The 15,509-nt window shown below is 33.7% G+C and overlaps 1 protein-coding gene across 3 annotated transcripts in view; it reads right to left on the bottom strand.

Moving 5' to 3' along the window:
* Positions 1 to 15,509, bottom strand: part of RHOBTB1 (Rho related BTB domain containing 1) — a 120,938-nt gene that overhangs the window by 96,759 nt on the left and 8,670 nt on the right. For all 3 annotated transcript variants that reach the window (XM_037497213.2, XM_037497216.2, XM_054690611.1), the window contains exon 2: positions 10,202 to 10,303. The gene's annotated coding sequence lies outside the window, so the exon portion shown is untranslated. The remainder of the gene's footprint in view (positions 1 to 10,201; positions 10,304 to 15,509) is intronic.

The following is a 15,509-nucleotide window of genomic DNA, read 5'->3' as shown; positions in this document are numbered from 1 at the left end:
GAATGTTTGCTTGTAAGGGTTTTTGCTTGTGAGAGTGTTATCTGTAAAATAAAAGCTGAAGTTTGAAGCTAAATACTATTTATTTGCTTACATGGAAATGTTAGCTAATATTTGTGTAATGCTGTAGTGACTTAATCTGGACACAAAACTGAGTTTCAGAAAATTTTCCATATGAAAAATTTTCCATATTTAGAATACCTGATTTCATATATATTCTCTTTTTGAAAGGAAAGTGTTTTTACTTAGTATGAATATTTTCTCAGTTTTCCATATATGATTCCTCAAATTTTTTTTTTCTTCTTTTGGCAAAGCTAACAGATTTAGGTAAAAAAGATGACAAACAATGAAAACAGAAACACCATGACAGTGGGTTCTGGGGTTACAGGACAGACCTGGGAGCCAATTCAGCATTTACAATAATGGAATGTTCACTGTATCTCGTGTCCTGTGATAGGATGATGGAAAATGAGGAGGTGTAAGGGAATCTAACCTGGTTCTCTGCCCATTTAGTTCATTGTTGCACCAGAAATTGATATAAATTCACAGTTCTTCTGTAAGGCTATATGAGGACATGGAGGTCTCAGGGGAAAATGATATGTCCAACTTTGAAGCTGTAATATGGGTCAAATGAATGTAAATGGGGATAATAAATACCATCAAAAAAGTCTGGGGCTGGGAAAAGCCTTGGGGTACTAGATATTGGAACTGTGGCTATACTAGCATTTCATTTGGATTTTTTATTACTTGGAAGGATTTCTAAAAGGATAAAATTTCTACACTTCATATATTGAATTTATATTCTAATATTTGAAATGTTTCTTTTGATTGTACATGTATTTTTTCTGTTTTTAACAGTAAGATAACTAATCTTCTAACATATATATGTATATATGTGTGTGTGTGTATGAGTGTGTGTGTGGTATACATGTACGTCTTCATTATAGGGAAAAATAATATATAATACCCATTTAAGGATCAAGTATATTTAACTCTGAGTTAGAAGAATGCACACTGAAGTACTGATTCCTCGTAAATGATCTCTCAGCAAGAAACCCAAGAAGAATGACATTCAATGACATTCCTCTGTTGCTGTGCTCCTGGCTTAAAAAAATTCATTTTTATTACTTCTACACCCTAATTAGATCCTGTGTAACAGATTCCATAGCAAAACACACAAATTAAAATATTACTTCATAATATATTCTTATTTTATTAGATATGACATAATGAAATATGACATAATGGGGTTTATATTTTAGTTTGTATAAAAAATTTAATGATAAAAATATTTTCATAAAATTTATATCATAACACTTTCTGTATTTTCAAATACTCTCCTGGTTTTAAAATACATTTAATTTTGAAAGAGACAATTTCTGGATTCTGGAAGAGTTTAAATATCCAGCACACACACTGTGTTTTAAATTTTCTGCCTTTGACAGCTAACATTCCAATATTTAGACTTTATCAGAAACTTTTGCATGTGAAATTAGGCCAGGGACTGTTTGCAATGAATATTTTAAAATCTCAGTTTTATTGGCTAAATTTAAGAGTCTTGAGATCAATAAATGAAAGAGAATTATGAATTATCAAGTAAAGAAAGAACATTTCTAATTAATTAAAAAATTGACTTGTGATAAAATTACTGAACTTTTGGTGTTTTGTCTTCTGAATTAAAGGATTAAAGTAGTGAAATAATATTAGAAGAGTATTAGCTGGCTCAGTGTTTAGGGAGAATTTTGAGAACTTTGGACTTTAGAGTGCCACGCACATTGAGAGAAGCAATTTTACTTATAGCTCAATACATACAATATGGAGAAATGATGCCAATAATGGTCTTGCAGGGGGTGTCAGCTATGTGTGGTTGGTTATACTTCCTCATACGAGCAGCCACAACAACCATTTTACTGATGCAAAAATTGATAAAGAAAATGAAAAGGAAGAAATAAAGTCAAAAAAACAAAGAAGGGACCGACCAAGATTGAACCCCCATAATCACAGGTTATTCCACAGGCAGATATAAATGATCAAATTTGTTTACTCTTCCACTCTTGCCAAATGTAATTATAAACCTTCTGATTCTTTATTTTATAATTAAGATTTTAAATATCTTTTCTGTGTTGCTGGACAGGTGCCCTGTGGTCATTTATAGACAGGCCATTTTTCATCCACACAAATTAGAGGGGAGAAAGGGAGATGGCTGATTTAAATACCCTAGCTCAGAATTTACTGTGGATTTAAAATCCCTGACTTAATGTTGCATTAACTACTGGTGGCTGTTTTACTGCTTTTAAAACATGCATATATAATTGGGTACTGTAATGCTTTGCGGTTAAAATAAATACCAACTCACACTAAAATAAATACTCTGCATGATGAAGTTCATGTAGACATAAATTAATCATTTACCAGTTAACCAATATGCACAGGAAAGAAATAGATCACTTATTAAAGGTTGCCTCATCTATAAAATGGGAAAAATAAAATGTTGATATATTTTACTCTGGTGCTGTGAGGGAAATATATATAAAATTACTGCTAAGCAGTTTATAAACCATAAAGTGCAGTATGAACATTAAATTAATAATATTTGTACTAATTCAAATTCAACACTCTCTGCATTAAATATATCTTTTTGCTATTGAAGCATACACAAAACCAAGCCGAGACTTTTTATTAAATTTTTAATGGTGTCTTTGGAATTCTGCAGAGCATTGCAGGAGTTATTGGTTTTGTTAAAATCTTTTGAGTGGCTCATAGCCACCATTTTTAAAACAGAGTTCTTGGCTGTTTACATCCCCATCCTTAGTCACATTTTTAAGTCCTCTCTCAAGGGTTTTATGTTTTTTCACTTGTACAGAGATAGTAGTTACAAAGCGAAAATGGGTTTGAATTTTTTAATAAGGCAGAAGTTATTAACATGCTACATGCTTTGCTTTATTTTTATAGATTAAAAAGAAAAGAAATCTTAGATTGAGAGGGTGCTCTGGGTCCCTGGATATTGCATCAAGCTGTTCTGAACTGTAAGCCTGTGTTGGGACAGCAGCATGGCCTAACACAGCAGGGTCTCAAGGCTGTCATGCTGCTCATAATCTTACAAGCTTTAGAGATAAATCAAGCTTCTGTTTCTCAGCTCAAGTTCAGAAATGTATTTCAAGGGCACAAGGGAGTACTAAGCAACATAGAACATATTTCCTTTATTATTACTTACTTTTTCTGCTTTTTTAAATGGAATCTTTTTATTTAGAGGACCAACTTGTACAAAACCTGTAATCCACTCAGCACATTTTTAACATTGTCAGTGTCCCTTTGACTCTCAATAAAGCATATCAGATGTTTCTTTGCTCACTTCCTTTTTTAGGGGGTGTTAAGATAGAAATATCTTATCATCTTCCACTATGAAATGATAAATGGCTGGAGATGTCTGAAATATTGCCAGATCTCCCCTATGTACCATGTGTTGCCAGCAATAATAAACAGTGACTAATCTGGGGCCATGAACTGTATTTATGACTTTCTTGTCATCAGGGGGTAGGTGTTTTCTTGAATCATGTTTAAGATTCTAATATTTATGCTAGAATATGTATGCTAGAAGAGGTATGTTTACCTAGTTCAAAAGGAAACTAATCCTTAATTTTCTTTCATTTAACTATTTATAGAGTGTAGCATTTCTATCTGTACCAACCCATTTTTACATCAGTATTCTCAGGAGTGTTTGGTCAGGAATCTAATTCACCTCAGTGCATTCACCATCTTGATGATAACCTCCCTGATTAATAGAAAAAATAATAGGAAAAGGAATGTGGCTAAAATGTGAATGTATCCCAGTTAAAGCTTATCACTGGTCAAAGGAAACAAGGAAACTATTTTCCTCCATCTCTTATATCCAACTGGGAGTTTTGGGGTTCAAAATTTTGCTGAAGGAACTATAGTAATGGCACAGCATCAGAATATAAAACTAATGCACATAAGTTAAGACTTTGAAGGAAACAAAATTTAAGACCAACAAGGGTGAAATTCTACTTCAATTTAAGTACTTGTTGGGTACACCAGGTACTAGCATAGGTGCTTGGGATAGTCCAATAAAAACTAACAAAAATTACTGCCCTCATATGATCCAGCAATCCTACTCCTAGTTAACTACCCAAAGAATGCAAAAACACTAATTCAAAGGGATATATGCATTCTTCTGTTCATTGCAACACTACTTATAATAGCCAAGTTGTGCAAACAACCTAATAGCTCAAGGACAGATGAGTGGATAAAGAAGATGTGGTATATATACACAGTGGAATACTACTTGGTTATAAAAGGAAAAAATAAAGACAAAATCTTGCCACTTATGACAAAAATGGATGGAACTGGAGCGGATTATGCTAAGGGGATTAAGTCAGAAGGGAAAGGCAAATACCAGATAATTTCACTCACATGTGGAAAACAGAGTAACAAAATAAAGGAACAGACAAAACCAAAACAAAACAAATCCAAAAATCCAACTGTAGAATTGAGTCTCCTCATGGACCTTAGCAGTGGAGGGAGAGAGAGTAAATAAATGAGTAAACTGTATAATTTATCAAAAGGTGACAAGTTCATAAAGAGAAATAAATCAAAGATGGAAAACAGGAATTGTGGGAAAAGGCAATTTTAGAAAGGTAATTACTGACTTGACATTTGAGCAAAGATTTGAAAGAGATGAGAGAAAAAACAAGCAAGTCATGCAGATTCCTGGAGAAAAGTATCCTAGGCAGAAGAAATAATAAGTGCAAAGGCCCTGAGGCAGGAATATGCCTGTTGTGCTGGCAGAACTAGAAGAAAGCAAGAGTGACTGGAGTGCAGTGAATGTGGGGGTAGGAGCAGAAGGAGACTATAGTTATGGTAGTCTTGAAGCAGATATGACCTTGAGGAATGATATTTTGTTGAAAATATACTGGAGAGGGCAAGTGGAAGGAGAGAAACTTTGGGTGAGAAAGGAGAGAAACTACTGGGTGGAAGGAGAGAAACTGAATTGATTAAAATGAAAAGTTCGACTCTCTTATCTACATAAGTCTAATGAATATGAATGAGAAATTAATGATAGACAGTAGTTCAGAATTATATTAAAACTACACCATGCTGAAAACTGGTTGGAAGAAACATTTCAATAAAACAATTAATTTTACTTCCACATCTCTAAATGGCAAGTTTGAATACATTTTAAGGTTATGAACATACAATGATAAAAAAATAACTATTAAGGTTTTGGCAACTTTCAACATCTGTTGCTAAGAAATAGAGAAAAACTCTGTCTCATTAACATGGTCCAGGTTGCAGAATTAAGTGCCTATCCAATGTCGAAGTGTTTTCCTCAGATAACTTTTAGTCCTCGGGGAAAAAAATAAAAGAGTCCAGGTGTGTTTCAGTTGGAAGTTGGGGAAACTTGAAGAGTTAAGAAGAGGCAAATCACCAGGAAAAATGAGGGGATACAAAGTTTGGGTTAGTAAGTGTTTTTTCAAATTTAAAATATATGGATGATGGGTGGATTTAAAAAAAAATGGTTCTTCTCCAGAGAACAAAGAAAATATAAAAGTAAAACACTAAAATATGAATTTAGCCATTCTAGTCAACCTTCTTGGTGGTCATAAATATTAGGTTATAAAACAGAGTTCTCTCTGACTCTCCTGTGCTATTTATGTTTAGAACAAATTGGACCTTAAAAAGTGCAAAATTCACAGTGGGAGGACCCACTCAGAGTGCCATTTTCGCCTGAGAAGTAGGTTACTACATTTACCTAGGGAAATTTCTATTGAATTATAATTAGGTAGCTAATTAAAAAGTGGATTATCAACTATATTAAAATATGCCAGAAAAATGTGTGTACATCATTCATTCTTTAATTTAGGAAATCTACCTTTTCCTTAAAAGAATTCTCAGTGGGAAATTCAAATTCAAACATACAAATTTATAATATGTATGTTTTTTCTTTTATTGATGTGAGTCTAGGATTTTTGTTTATTTATGTAATGGATGTAATATGAACTGTCTCTGCTGATAAAAAGTACCTACACACCAGTTATCATTCCCAGAATAAATAATAAGATGAAAATAATAACTGCCATTATTTATTAACCGCTAATATATGCCATGCTGTATGTCTCATTTAGTCTTCTCAACAACTCTATGAGGTAATTTTATGACTATTAAATAGATGAGGAAATCAAGTTCAGAGAAAGTAGGCAAATCATTCAAGGTCACGCAGCCTGAAGGTTATAAAGCTGAAATCCAAACTCAGGTCTGCCTGACTTTGAAAATCTTGTATTAAGCAAGTTTCTCTCAAAATGTTTTCACATTAAGCAAAAACTGTTTTGTTGCATTCAACTGGTTTTAAAATTGATAATATTCAGGTAACATATACATAGTTAATGAGGATCTTATATTAACTAGGAGATCATATTTTCTAGTCACTTGTCCAAATATGGGTTTATTTTATAAGTAGAGAGTCATTGGGAAACTCCTGAGCCATTAATAATGACAGAAGTTAAAAACTAATGCTCATATTATACTGTAAGATACTTTTTATTTGTCTTTTTCTATTTTCTTCTGATTTCTGAAATGGTATGAATCAAATCATAGCCCATAAACTTTGTTACAATCCTATCTATGGGACTTCTAGAGTAGTCAAGTATTAAGTGGGTCAGTCTTTTCCCAAAACACCTAAAAATTGACAACCCCGAGTAGATGACTTAGCAGATAGGCATGACTAACTGTATTGGGATGAACTTAGTGAATTACTTATAGTACTATGTGGGTGATTGTGAGTTCTTTCTCAAATAAACAATGATAATACTAATTTATTTTGACACCTACTGTGTATCAGACACTATGCTCATTACATAAATTACTTCACTTTACTTTAGGGTCTCTCAACCATGGTCCTATTGATGCTTTGGACTAGATGACTTTTTGTTGTGGGGACCGTCTGCATCTTAGGAAGATTTGCAACATCCTTGGCTTTACTCCCAGATACTAGAAGCATACAAACTCTTTCAGTTGTGACAGACCAAACTAAATGTCTCATGGTGGGCAAAAATCCCCCCCTTTGCATATATTTTTTTAATTATTTCAACAATTCTAGGGGGTCAGTACTATCAGATTAATACCATAGCTGATGAGGAAACTGTCTTTACAAATTCTAAGTAAATTACTTAAGGTCTCATAGTAAATTACAGAGCTGTAGTGAGTATAGATCTCTTGACTCTTGAATGCTGTTACTCTATGCGTGATATCCACAAATTAAGATTGTCCCTCTTTCCCAACCTCTTCACTCCTGTATCTCATCGTGGAGGTGGAGCGGTGAGAACGAAGTGGAGGTACCTATGACATAGAGCACAGAACTTTTGTTGTCCCACGGTCTTTTATCTGACAGATGAATTCCATTTTAATTGGAATTCTGGAAACTAATGAAAAAATTACAAGTGTTAGATTGTCTATTCTCAAGGTTTTTGAATCTGCCTGATTTAATTTACCAATTAGCATGCCATTATGAAGGAGTATTACACTGAGAATCAATATTACACTAAACAATAATATTTTATTCAGTATTAAACATTTATACAAATGGTAATATAAGTGCTTTATTCCTATTTTCTTTAAATGAGAATAAATGCTTCCTTAAGGCAATTCCAGCTACAAAGAAAATTGTATTTTCTTGGGACACTATAGGTATTATACTTTATATAGATCATCGCTTAAATAAATCAGTAAGATTTAATTGAATGAAAATTTTTTATAAAGTATATGAATTTTTCAGTCATCAAAAATGGTTTTCCTTTTCATACTGATGGTATAATAGTATAATGCCTTATTAAGGTGATAATAAAAACACACTATTGTCCAGTACTGCTAAAAGGTACAATATAGCTGTCATATTTATTCTAACTTTAGGATATCTTCTTCCTTTTTTTCCATTTCTACCTTTTTTTTGTGATTCAAATATATTCCTAGGCTAGAATTTCAATCTAAGTGTATCCAAATTATGCATTTCCTGTCTCTGCAAAGAGAAACCAATGAATGAACCTAAGGAAATTAGAAACTAGATAAATAGATAGTTCAGTTGATCATGATTTCAAATTTCCTTTCCAAATCATGCTGTTGTGTGCCTTTTCTCCAGTCTGTCCTTGCTATCCTCTTTATTCTAAACCTTGGGCCCATTGCATGGATGCCGTGGTTCCTCCCCCGACCTAGGCTGTCCTCCTGCTGCTTCTGCTTTCCTAACTTCAGTAGTTTTTTCAAGTTCCAAGCTAGGGTAGCTCTGAAAGATTTCTATAGTTTGAATATAATGAATGCATTTACAAACTTTGTCATTAAAGTCCTTCAATTCTCAACTTCTCAGATATTTGAAAACCACGAGGCAATATTAAATTCAGTTCCTTAGAATTAGAAGAATTTTACTTGGTATTTTAGTGATCTAATTGGATTGGCAACATCAGTCGGTTAATATGCTTATACCTTGAAAAAGCTACTCTTTGGGAAAAGAGTGCTTGTAATTATAAAGGGATATTAGAAGTTTAAAATTGTCATGCAAAATCAAAGCAAAAACATCATTTTATAAATTAAATAAACCAAAAAAATTAGAAATTGAAGTTATGGGTGGCATACTAAATCACCACTAGGAATGGGGAATGGGAAGATTTAAACTAAAAAAAATTTAATGTGTTGACTTTTCTAAAATAGTGGCTGGATTTCATTAGTAAGTATTTTATGCATATGGCTATTCTGAAAGTTCCTTTAAAAATGAAAGAGTAATGCCTTAATGAGAGATATTATTACATGAGCATATTTGAATCTGGTTTATGAAAAATAGGACTTGAGAATTTAAAATGTGTGCTTAAAATGCAAATGGATTTAATTAACTGAAAACCCATAAGACAGAACTTCTTCAAATAAGCAATTACTTTGGGGACTAATAGTGTAAATAGGATCCTGATTCATTAGCACAAATACCCATATGAGAGAAGGATCAGCAGATTTTATTCTTTAAGTTATTTATGCATACATGGTGATATCTCATTATCTTAGAGCATCAATAAGTTTAAAATCTTTTGATAATTTGTTCAAGAGCTAGACTGATGTTTACCTTTGCTGTGTAAACACTTTATTTATAGGTAGATAATATATGATGTTTTAAACATTTATTTTCAATCTTATGTACACTTTTTAGACACAGAATAAACAATTTTCAGTGAACCTCAGGTACTTTACGAGCTCCTACGTACATCCAATCTATATGCTAATAACAAAATGTTGGTATGATTTATTATTTCAGATCTCCTTAAGGGTTTCTACTTTGTAATGTTTTATTGAAGTTACTATATGTAGTTTAAAGTAATCAAAGTCACATTTGTTTAAAAGTTATCTATAATTCAGCCTTCCCACAAAAACAGAAATGCCAACCTTCCTAATTCATTAGAATAAATGAGAATTTACAATATTCATAACTATATATTATAGACATTTTCCTTTAAATATGCATTAGAACATAAAAATAAAATACAACAAAAAGTGAAAATTACAAATGATTTTATGGCTAGACAGCAAAGAGTAAACTGTCAAAACCACTGTCTCAAATCCTTTAGGCACAATACCCGGGTGCAATAACTCAATAATGTGGCTCCTTCTTCATAAGATGCTTTTGCTCACTTGGGATGACTCAGTTGCAACCCCGTGCAAAGTGATAATAAGTTTTTCCAATTAAAGACAGTCAGAGCTTAGGCCGAAAGGGGTAGGTAGATACTGCAAACTAAGGGCTCTGGGATGAAGAGAAATGCCCCATCACAGCAAGTTGGCATTTCTAAATCTGTCTTGTGAATTTCCAGAGTCCACATGTCAATTTTCTCCACAAGATGCTAGTCATTGAAGAATTTTGAAGTGTGTATAAAGTGGGTAGAAGAGTTATGTTATTTTATGATCAAAACTCATGTAGGTCAAAATGACTCAAACTATAAAATAGATAAAAGATAATAAACTAGAATGTATAAAAATCACAATTGACCTGAAAACAGAATATTCTTTTTTTTTTTAAATGAAACATTCCCAAAACAAATGGGGATATTATTTGTAAGTCACACCATCTTTACACAAGCAGGATTTCCATTTCTTTTGTATATATTGTGAACAAATTAGGAGGGGAAAGTCATTTTTGTTCAACAAATTAGCAGTTACTTACCATTTGAAGGGAGAAAATAAGCTTCAATTCCATTTTTATAACTTAATCAAGAATATTTGATGGATGAGGCCTCTTTCATGTGCTTTTGGATTGTTATAAAATCTAGGAAGGAAATACAAGCATGGAATGTTTTATCATCAAGGAGAAAATTGCTAAAACAATACTAGTTTATTATACCAGTGATTATTTCTCATCAGAATGAGAGCTAAACCAGCCAGCCAACATATGTCATTTACAAATCAACCAACTGCCTATAAAAATTTGAGCAAGAAAGGTTGAAATGACTACCACATTTGAAAAAGAAGACCAGGGGTAAATCCCATTCAGGATTTGTGGACATGAACCTAACGTCACTGAGGTTCATGTTCCTCATTTCTTGGGTGGGAATAACAGTAGCAACTATTCAATGAATTGTTCTTCTGATGTTCAAATCAGATGGTGAGTGGAAAGACATCTAGTTCATAGTAAAAGTATTTTATTTATACTCTGACTCTTTATTTTAAGGATTTGAGTGGCTTTTAAAATAAAAATGAAATACAGATAAAGATAATAAAAACAGTGTTTAGAGTAAAAAAGGAGGAAGTGTGTATACTACTTATATGTATTAGCACAGTTCAAATGATTGAAGTTATAATTTAGATGTAAGTTGCTTAGAAATGTAGGTAAAAGGAAACCAATTTCTTCCGTGACTCCTCTTATTAGGAAGAAGGAAATACATCACCTCCCTCAAAGAAACCAAGTATTTTATTGTCCTGTAAGAAAGTCACAGAAAAATCTTTTTTTAAAAAAAGATTTATTTATTTATGCATACAAGAACTGGGGTACAGGCCAGAGGTGTGTGTGTGGGGGTGAGAGGATTCACCAGAGACAGAGTGGGGAGAAGAACAGGCAGACTGAGTGAAATATACTGCTGAGGGGAGCAGCTGGCGAGACAGGAGAGGTCTGCTGTGCTAAAAATCTTCATGTAAAGAACAACATAGGGACATTGAGATAAAACAGACTAACAACAGTAGATCTGATTAGTTACTATGAAAATTGAAAGGCAAACTACTTTTTCTTGGCGGTAGTTGCTATTATCATAACAGTTGTATTATTCTTAGAGACAGACCTGAAGCTTGAATTAGCAAAATCCTAAATATAAACTCACTAATTCCCAATTAATATGTCATCCAGCTCTTTTCTCTTATCATGCCTTCCTAAAAAACACTCAAGGAGCTTTTTCACTGTAGTCATTTTCTTAAGAATTTCTAAAGGAAGTCACTGCTTGCTGGTGACTGTAGGCTAGTCACTGTTAGTCAGTACATGGTGGATAAGCTACACAGGTGCAGTGTGGACCCAAATGTGATACAGCAGTGACAGCTGCACAGCCGTTTCATGAACAATTCTGAAGGGCAATGAAAAGGAAAAAGATGCAACCAAGTGATAATGTAAATGTAACACATCAAAGCATTGAGGCTTCTTCCTTGAAATCCACGTTTTCCTTGGCTTCCTTGAAACCTACTTCCAGTTTTGCAAGATCTGTCTATCAATTTTTCTTTCTCACTTTTCTTTTTCTATCTCCTTATAAGTATGGGTCTTCCTCGAGTTTCTCTGCTTGGCAGCAATATCTTTCACACCCATGACTTGACTTAAATCTTTTTTTTTTTTGATGTTTTCTGGGCTAGATTCTTATCTCTATCTTCTCCTGAAATTTTTTTTTTTTTTTTAAGATTTCATCTTTTTTATTTTTATTTTTTAAAAAAGATTTCATTTATTTATACATACAAGAACTGGGATACAGGCCAGAGGTGTGGGGGGGTGAGAGGATTTACCAGAGACAGAGTGGGGAACAGAACAGGCAGACTGACTAAAATACACTGCTGAGGGGAGCAGCGGGCAAGTCAGGAGAGGTCTGCTGCCCCATGTGGGTAGCTCCAGGCTGAGGATAGCTTCATATGTTGCATCTTAACCCCTTGCGCCACCAGGGAGGCCCTGAATTTTTTTTTTAACCTAAAATCAGTTGTTGCCACTCTGACTGAATCCAGAGCATCATCTTCATTCTCTCTCCATTGCTATACCTCCCCACAACACATCCAACAGATTGGGGCCATTTTGCCCACAGAAGTTCGATTTCCTTTTATAGTCTGAGGCCATTTTCATGTCAGAAACTTATCTACTATCTGCCATCTCATTGCCAAGCAATGGCCTCCCATTTCATATCCTCCATGCTTCCAGTCTCCATTATTTCCCAGCTTTCCTGGTAATTCCAGTTTTCTTTCCAAACCCCAAACTTTCCCCCTTGCTTGAAAACTTCTAATAGCTCTCCAGTTCTTTTCAGTATAAAGTCTAAAACTTCTCAGCAGAGCTTTCTAAGATTGGAGATCAGTACATTTACTACTGTCTACATAACTACTCCATCATACTAAACCATTTTCCCCTGCAAAAGCTTTTTCCTGCCTCTGTGGCTCTGGTTACTAGCTTTCTGCTGTTTGAAATTCTTACCTTTTCTAGGGATCCTTCTGAGTTCTTGAGTAAGAATTCATTGTAATTTCTTCTATAGACCCAAGGATCCTTAATTATACTCATAACACAGAAATCACATATTATATATATGTATATGTGTACACAAATGTATATACACACATGTGCACTCGTGCACACACACATATTGAGGCAACATTGGTTTACAATGCTGTATATGATTTAGAGGTATAGGATCACACCCTTCAGGTATATGTTATATGAACTGGCTGTAGATACAGCTCTAGAAACAGCAGTACCAAGAGCTGTCAGAAAGCTTATAATCTCTCTAGGGAAACAGATTTATTCACATTTCTGACTTCCATGGTGTACTATTCAGTGCTTGAATATGTTAATAAAAGATTAGATGATTTAAAAAGGCCAAACAGTAACCATGAAAGCATATGAACATAGAGTTAAGGATGCTGATCTAGAAAATATTTTCTGAATAAGTGACATTTAGCGAGACTTTCTAAATTTGGCATACAAAAGTAATGAAAGTTGAGAGGATGAGAAAAAAAAAACAAGTAGAAATGGACATGTTATTTTTCTTTTTTGAAATTTCACAATAAATGTGAAATGTGATCATTTTCTAAGAATTAAGTGTTTATATCTGAAGAAAAATGTTGCATTTTTAAGACTGAATTAAATCACATAATAAGCATGTATTTAAATTTAGCACATGAAATATATTTTATGGCAGATCTTCTATTAGGGATGAAAAAGATCTTTTTTGTGCCTATCCTAGTGCCTGGTACATAAAAGAACAATTTTATCAGAACAATGAATGTGAAGATATCCAAACCCCAAAGGTCTCCGACAAGCTCCACTCCCTTAACTCAATATCTGCTTGCTCTGTCCTGTGTTTTCAAGACATCTCAAAATCAAAATATCAACACTGAATTTAGCATCTGTTGTCACAAATGTGTCATCCAGTGTTCCCTGACATTTCCTCAGTACTCCATGTAAATATCACAGAAGATGGTCTATCAATTTTACCCTTCTATATATCTCTTTAATTCATTCACTTTTAAAAAATCACTAACATCTCATCCTTCTTCCCCTCAGCCAAGCTATCAGTATATCTCTGCTGAAAAAGTTCAACTGAAATGTTCTATTTTCACCCCTTGCCAATCCATACTCCACATTGTAGCAAGAAATATTTTTTTCAAAATATAAAATTGATGATGTAAGTAACTGAAGCTCTGCCCCCTTGCATCTCCCAAACCAACCTTCTCATTGGTCCTAGGATAAAGGCATATCCTTTGATACTGCTTAAAAGTCTTTCATGGTAATAATCCCTGACTCCATGTCCAGACTCAAACAATTCACCCCTGCTCTCCATACTCTTGTCACTGTGGCTCACCATAGCTTTCGTTTAGTCTCTCATGTTGACCCTGATCTCTCCTTCCCAGGTCTGCCTATTTGTAACCCTGTCTAGTTCACTCCTATATATCATTTTGATGTCTTTTTCTGGAACCTTGAGTCTCTCCTTTGTAGCATTTGCAGTAGTTTCAGTTTCATACTTTCTTGGGTTTTTCTTTCAACTGTCTCCCCTAGCAACCTGTAAGCCAAATGTGGGCATATATTTCAGTGCATTTTAACAGTGCCTGGCCCATAGTTGGGGCAACAATGATGACTTTATTGAAAACATGAGTGTATGAAATGAGTATGAAAATAGACACAGATATAAATTCAGCAAGAAAAATATGCCTATAGCCTAGCATTTAAAAATTCTAAAGATAAACACAGTGTTGAGACCAGTAACATAAGAGCACCAAGAGCTTTTTTCTTTCTTATAACCCTTTTAACTTTATTATCACTTTTCAATCCTTTGTAATAACACTTAACTTAAAACACAAAACATTGTACAGTTCACAAAAATATTTTTATATTCTTATTCTTTAAGCTTTTTGCTATTTTTAATTTTATATATTTTTACATCATTTTTCATTTTTGCACAATGTATGCATTTTCATCTTGCTATAGTCCCCATGCAATTCCCACCCCCCTTGTTTTGATCCTACTCCCTCCTCCCCCCCTGTAGTGTGTCTCTGGTTTATAGTTGCTTGTTGATGGACTTAAGAAATCAAAGTAGAAGTGCTTCCTTTCTCACCCAGATTCAGCATGGGTGAGAATGAGAGGGATTTTTTTTTTTAATGAAAAATTTCACTTGGGCTTAAATAACTGGTTTAAGCATATAAACCATACACTATTACTATTATATTCTTGACAATTTTTTGCCATAGCATATATTGGACAAGAGCCACTATAAGGAAAGCAAGGAAAGACTAGGAGCATAATATGCAGGCAGACAAAGGAGAGCAAAATTTAAAAAAATGTTTTAGGTCTCTGGATTATGGACATTCTGCTGGGTATGTCTTTTTATATCTTTGCTTCTAAAATCCATGTCATTACATGCAGTATAATTGTCTTTGTGTCCATATGGTGACAGAATTCTAGAAACTGTATCAGGATCTCACTACATAGGCAAAACAAAATGTTGTGCGAGTTGTTTTCCCTCAGTTACATTCCAAATACAGACCCCCCCAATAATGAAAGACAAATTTTGTACATTAGAATAGTATCAGTTATGAATGCACTTTTGCAATTATGAGTGAAAACATTCCACATTGAAATAAGAAATGCCATCTGATTTCGATTTAACACAAAGGGGTAGAAACACATTCCATTTAAGAATGACAAAAAAGCTGTCAATGTGATCCATTTATAGCCCTTTGGAGAATGCCACAAATCCACATAATGCTCTGAGTAACTAGTTATTGTATTTGCTTTTTCAAAGAGAGAA

This window comes from Talpa occidentalis, unplaced genomic scaffold (assembly GCF_014898055.3).
Source record: "Talpa occidentalis isolate TD23 unplaced genomic scaffold, MPIMG_talOcc4v2.1 talOcc4.8, whole genome shotgun sequence".
NCBI classification, from domain to species: Eukaryota; Metazoa; Chordata; class Mammalia; order Eulipotyphla; family Talpidae; genus Talpa; species Talpa occidentalis.
Note: the sequence above shows the minus strand (reverse complement) of the source record. Positions and strands in the feature narration are given on the sequence as shown.